Consider the following 7,162-nt stretch of genomic DNA (forward strand, 5'->3'; position numbering starts at 1 on the left):
GATTATGATTTGATTCTAATTAAATCCCACAAATGGTGGGATTTTAGCTTTTCTCTTTTTAGGCTTTCTTCCTTTATTTTTGTTTGCTAGGATTTATCTGTGTATTAGCCTATAAATACAACATTGTAAAGCACCGAAAGATATGAATGAGAGTAAGGGCGCGTTTGGAATGATTCTGTTCTAATGCATTCTCGATCGAAATAATTCTTTTTATTATGTTTTCTGGAAATAATTTATAAGTATTTTAAGCTATTTGGTAACTATCCAAAATTTTCGATTTTGGAATAGAATTGCGTTTAATACCGTGTTCATTAATTCTATTTTAAATCAATATCTTTTAATTTTTTGACCTTTTTACTTCTTCTTCTTCTTTTTCTCCTCCTCTTCTTCTTCTTCAAGTGGTTGGTCGCGGGGTTGGGCAAGGCTTGCTTGGCCATCATGAGGCCGCGCGAGCCTCGGTGGGGTTGGGTGAGGGCGAGGCTTGCCTAGCCACCAGCAAGGCTCACTTAGTCCCGTCGAGGCTCAGCCTCGCCAGATTGCAAGGCTCGCCCAGCCTCACTGTTGGCTAGGCGTGCCTTGCTGGGGGGCTAAGCAAGGCTCGCCCGGCCATTGATGGGGTTGGGCGAGCCTCGGCAGCTAGGCTTACCTTCGGCAAGCTCATTAAACCTCACCTTAACCTAGTGAGCCTCCGGCGAGCTCGCCAAACCAGTTGTCGACGACCAGCAGACGGTGGCGGCGGCAAACGGCAATCGCAGGATGGCGGTAGATGAAAAAGAAGAAGAGAAAAGGGAAAAAAGACTTGATTATTAGATTTGTTCCTAGGAATAAGAATCAACTTTTTTTTTTAATTATTGATTCTACTCTAAATCAGTTCCCGATAACAAAAATTTTACTAAACGCGATTCTGTTCTCAAATTGCTTCCGAGAACAAAAAATCAAAATCAGTTACTATTCGGATGGTTACCAAACAAGGCCAAACAATTCCTCTCAATCTAAAATTTCACATGATATTAGAGCTCTAGGCTAGATTCTTGAATTTAAAATTACAGTCTTCATTGTTGCGTTTTTCAGCCTTCATTGTCGTTTATTATTCTCCATAAATAGATTTATGGATTTCAATTGCAGCCTTCATTGCTGTCTATTATTTTTCAAAAATTCTTTCTTCTTTACACAACATTCATAGCTGCACTATTGCTCTTGTTCTCTTCTTAACATTCATTCTCCAAAATGGCCACATTTGAAATCACACCCAAAGCCACAGATCCTACCATGAACCAATCTAAGGAGGTCGCCTCAACACACATGATAGGTGATCTTCAGAATATCAGGCCAATCTATAGATTGAATGAGAAGAAGTACCTCAAGTGGTCACAATTTGTCAAGACATATCTGAAGGGGAAAGGAAAATTTAGCCATTTACTTGGGACGGGACCCAAGAAAGGAGATCCTGATTTTGATGCGTGGGATGAGGCTGATTCCTTGATCATGTCATGGCTATGGAATTCCATGGAACCAGCCACAAGCGACACTTGTATGTTTCTACCAATCGCAAAGGAGATCTAGGATTCCGTTCGACGGATGGACTCAAAGGCTCGTGATGCAGCCTAGGTGTATGAAATTAAGGTGAAAATTAGTGGGACAAAGCAATGAGGTAAGACTGTTACCGAATATGCTAATTATCTGCAAAACTTATAGCAAGAACTTGATCATTATCGAGTATTTCAGGTGCGGTGTCCAAATGATGCGGCCATTCTAAAGAGTTTTATTGAAAAGGATTGGGTCTACGATTTCTTAGCCGAGCTTAATTCTGAATATGACCAAGTCAAAATTCAAATACTTGGCAAGAAGGAAGTGCCATCATTAGAGGAAATAATTTCCTTGATTTAGGCAGAAGAAAGCCGTCAATCCGTCATGCTAGAACCATAAGCTGTACAAGGGTCGACTACTAGAAAGGTTGATGAAAATGGTGACCTACCAAGGAAAGACAACCGGGACAGCTTGTGGTGTGCCTACTGCAAGAAGCCCAGACATACAAAAGAACAATGCTGGAAATTGAATGGCAGACCAACTACTTCAAGCCGAGAGTGGGTGAATTGGGCAACACGGCCAAGGCCTTGGGTCCTCCTAATTGAGAAAGCTGGTTAAGAAGAATTTCAGGAGAAAGCAACTTTCAGCAATGAAGAAATTGAGAAATTAAGAGGTTTGTTAGGGTCTCTTAATAAACCCTCTGTTGCATGCTCACTAGCACTCTCAAGTAATTCTTGGGTTATTGATTCAGGGTTTACCGACCACATGACTCACACCTCATCCCATTTCAGCACTTATACACCTTGTCCTAGCAATAAGAAGGTTATTGTGGCAAACGGGTCTCTTGTTACTGTTGTAGGGGTTGGAAATGTTTCTATCGCACCTAATCTTGTCCTTAAAGATATTCTTCATGTCCCTAAACTATCTACCAGTCTAATTTCAATACAGAAACTCACAAAAGATCTTCATTGTCAAGCTATTTTTTACCCATATTACTGTGTTTTTCTGGATTGGGACTCGGAGAGGAGGATTGGACTTGCTAAGGAACGAAATGGGCTGTACTCCGAGGATTGGACTTGCTAAGGAATGAAATGGGCTATACTACCTTGAGACACCTCTTACTACAAGAATGATCATGAATAATATGTCTTCGTCATTTCTTAGTACTTCAAATAAAGAAGTCATTTGGCTTCATCATTTTTATTTTGGTCATCCGTCCTTTCAAGTCTTAAGTATTATGTTTTCATCCTTATTTAAAGATCTGATTATTAAAAACTTTCATTGTGATGTTTGTGAATTAGCCAAGCATAATCGTGTACCATTTCCTATTAGCAATCACTGTAGTTCTAATCCTTTTGACTTAATTCACAATGACATTTGGGGACCTTCCATGATTCTAAACATCTCTGGAGCTCGTTGGTTTGTCACTCTAATTGATGATTGCTCTAGGGATACATGAACTTTCTTACTCAAACATAAATATGATGTGAGTAGCATTATTCATTTGTTTCATTCAATGATTGAAACTCAATTTGGGGTCAAGATCAAGATCTTTCAGTCGGATAATGCTAGAGAATACTTCAATCAAGTATTATCCCCTTATTTTCAAAAGGAGAGCATTATCCAGGAGTCATCTTGTGTGAATACACCATAACAAAACGTTTTGTTGCTGAAAGGAAAAATGGTCATTTCCTTAACACAACTCATGCCTTGTTTCACAGACAAGTTCCTAAAACATATTGGGGGGAAGCTGTTCTTACAGCTATATATATATGATTAATAGACTACCCTCACGTATATTAGACCACAAAACCCCTATGGAAGTTCTTTCTCAGTTCTATCCTCACCTTCGTATATCTAATGATCTTACACCTCGAGTCTTTGGTTGCACTTCCTTTGCCCACATTCATCATCATCAATGAGGAAAGTTAGGGCCTGTTTGTTTTCACTTCTTTTTTCTGTTTAAAAATAGTTTTTTTGTTTTTTTTGTTCCTGGGAACAAAAAGGAACAAACGCGTTTATTTACATTTTTGTTCCAAATCTATTTTTTTTGTTCTCAAAAACATATCTGGAACAGAAATAAGAAACAAAATCTTTTGTTTCTTGTTTCGAACAAAATTTATAAATGTTTTTTCTCTCTTTCCATTTTCTTCTCTCTTTTTCTTCTTATTTTCTTCTTCTTTTTCTTTTTTTCTTTGGCCGGTTGCCGGCCTCGGCCATGGTCGGCAATCGGTCGAGGGTCGACGACCTTGCCGAAGCGTCGCTAGCCCCCGGCGAGGCTCGGCCTCGCGCCGGGCTTGGGCGAGCTCGACCTCGCCGGATATGGGCGAGCTCGAGCTCGCCTAGCCAAGGCGAGGCCGTCGGCAAAAGAAGAAAAAGGAAAAAGGAAAAAGAAAAAGAAAAAGGAAAAATAAATAAGAAAATAAGAAAAATAAGAAAGAAAATAGAAAAATTAAAATTAAAATAAATAAATAAAATTATACAAATTTACCAAACATATTTCCATTATTTTTATATTTCTAGAACAGATTTACCAAACGTGTTTTTTTGTTCAAAAATTGTTTCCGTTTCCTGAAGCAAAAATATTTTTTTCTATTTCTATTCCTAGAAACAATTTTTAAACAGAAATGTTACCAAATGCATCCTTAAATTCTCGTGCAATCAAATGTGTGTTTCTTGGTTACTCACAAACACAAAAAGACTATAAATGTTACCATCCTCTTTCTAAAAAACTCTTATCTCTCTGCAGATGTTACTTTGTTGAAAATAAACCCTATTTTTCACAATCTTATCTTAGGGGGATTTTTCAATCATGGAAGATAAGGATCTTGCTGTCATTGATAACTTAGATTTATCATCCAATGTCCCTATCAACCAAAACTCATCCATTGTTGCTTATGAACCTATCTTGAATCCAGTCTCTTGTCCACCACAATCTCCCACACAACAACTTATCTCTGTTCCTATTCTCACTAGTCCAACTCATATGCATGATTTTAAGAGATTTTCTCAAGTGTATTCAAGGAGGACAGCCATTCCAACACAAGAGCATGTCCAAAATACCACTCCAGGTACTATCAATGAAAGCATAGTAAGTTCTAAATCTCCTTTGGATAACAACTTAGTGATACACTTGAGATTGATCTTGATTTACCTATTGCTGTTAGAAAATTGATTAGAGAGTGCACCAAGAAATTGATACATCCACTATCAAATTATGTGTCCCTTAATAGGTTATCATCATCATCATGGAGAAACTTTATTGTGAGTTTAAACACAATTGTTGTACCTAACACCTTGTTTGAATCACTTTCAAAAGAGGAATGGAGAAATGCCGTGAAAGAAGAGATGGAAGCACTCGAAAAAAATAAAACATGGGAAATTGTTGATAGGCCAAGGGGGAAAAATCTAGTTGATTACAAGTGGATATTCACTATAAAGTACAAGGCAAATGGCTCTCTAGAAAGGTACAAGGCAAGATTGATTGCAAAGGGTTACACTCAAACATATAGAGTGGATTACCAAGAGACATTTGCACTAGTGGCTAAAATGAATACTATAAGAATTTTATTGTCTTTAGCTACTCATTTTGATTGAAAACTTCAACAGTATGATGTAAAGAATGCGTTTTTACACGGAGATTTAGAAGAAGAAATCTACATGAGCATCCTACCTGGTTTTGAAGGAAATGAAACAACTTAAAAGATTTGTAAACTTAAGAAAGCATTTATACGGGCTCAAGCAATCACCTAGAGCCTAGTTTGAACGGTTTGCTAGAGTCATGAAGGCATTTGGATATAAACAAAGCTAGGGAGATCATGCAATGTTCACAAAACACTCGGACATGGGGGGAGTTACAGCATTGTTGGTGTATGTTTATGACATAATAGTCACAGGCAATGATGAAAGGGAGAAATAGCATATGAAATAGTGCTTGATTAAGGAATTTGAAATAAAGGAGTTAGGGAAGCTACGGTATTTTCTAGGAATTGAGGTTCCGTACTCCAAGTAAGGGGTCTTTACTTCACAACAAAAGTATGTGACGGATCTTTTGGAAAAAACTGGGAAGCTTGGTTGTAAACTAGTAGCTACTCCAATTGAGCCGAACCAGAGGCTAACAAAAGCAAAAGAGGAGGTAGCAATGGATTGAGAAATGTTTCAACGATTGGTGGGAAAGTTAATTTACCTTACTCATACCCGACCATATATCCTATGCCGTTAACTTGATTAGTCAATTCATGCATAATCCAAAGGAATCACATCTACAGGCTATTCATCAAGTCCTATACTACTTAAAAAGTAGTCTAGGAAAGGGAATACTTTTCAAGAGGAGCCTAGATCTTAAGCTCGAGGCTTATACATATGCGGATTATGCAGGCTCAATGGTTGAGATGAGGTCTAATTATTGTACCTTCCTTGGAGGTAATTTGGTAACTTAGAGGAGTAAAAAACAGAGTGTGGTGACAAAATCAAGTGTAGAATATGAGTTTAGGGTAGCGGGTCAAGGAATATGTGAGTTATTATGGATCAAGATCATTCTTAGTGACTTAAAGGTTGAGTGGCAGAGTCCTATGAAGCTATTTTGTGACAATAAGTCTGTAATTAATATTGCTCATAATCCTATGCAGCACGACAAGACGAAACATATTGAGATTGATAAGCACTTCATCAAGGAGAAACTTGAAGAATGATTGATTTGTTTGTCTTATGTTCCTTCGGGACAGCAAGTGGCGGATGTCTTGACCAAAGGGCTTAATGGTGGAAGTTTTCATGAGTTAATTTCCAAACTCAGAATGAAAGATATCTATTCACCAGCTTGAGGGGGAGTGTTGAGCTATAAATAGGCAAATATACATAGGATTTTTTAGGAGGTTTTTTATTCTGATTTGATTCTGATTAAATCCCACAAATCATGGGATTATAGTTGTTAACCTACAAATCGTGGGATTTTAGCTTTCCTCCTTTTTTAGGCTTTCTTTCCTTCTTTTTTTTTGTTCGCTAGGAATTATCTATGTATTAGCCTATAAATACAACATTGTAAAGTACCAGAAGATATGAATGAGAATAACAATTTCTCTCCATCTAAAATTTCACAATATGAATAATTGGTTATGTCCCTCATGTGTTGGTTGATAACTCTTTGAACTTTGGAAATTTTGTGACTTGTGGTTTTGACACGTAGAAGCTTATTGTGTTAGAAGCAGTGAATCTTGTATCACGCTAACTTGATCACAACCCTAGAGGACTTCATGATGCCAAAGAATTTTAGAAGCAATATTTTAGTAGGTGATCTTTCTGAATTACACATGGCATCATTTCTTATAATCGCCCGAGGGTGCCCAAGTACATGTATGTATGCACCCATTCAAAGGGGATACAAAAATCAAGTTAATTAGAATGTGCATGATATACTCTAATTTCTCTATTCTTTTAACAAAATAAAAAATATAAATTCATTTTATAATATTAACTAATTTTTTCTATTTTCCAAAGTTAAAAAGTAGCCTGGGAATAAATTTGAAATAGAAATAAGTAGAAAAAAAAAGTAACTTCTTATTTCTGAAAATAATTTTTAGAATTAAGTCATTTTCTTTTTTTTTTTTTTCCTTTTCTTCTTCTTTCTCACCGCTTGCTA

Source organism: Eucalyptus grandis, chromosome 9 (assembly GCF_016545825.1).
Source record: "Eucalyptus grandis isolate ANBG69807.140 chromosome 9, ASM1654582v1, whole genome shotgun sequence".
Taxonomy (NCBI): Eukaryota; Viridiplantae; Streptophyta; class Magnoliopsida; order Myrtales; family Myrtaceae; genus Eucalyptus; species Eucalyptus grandis.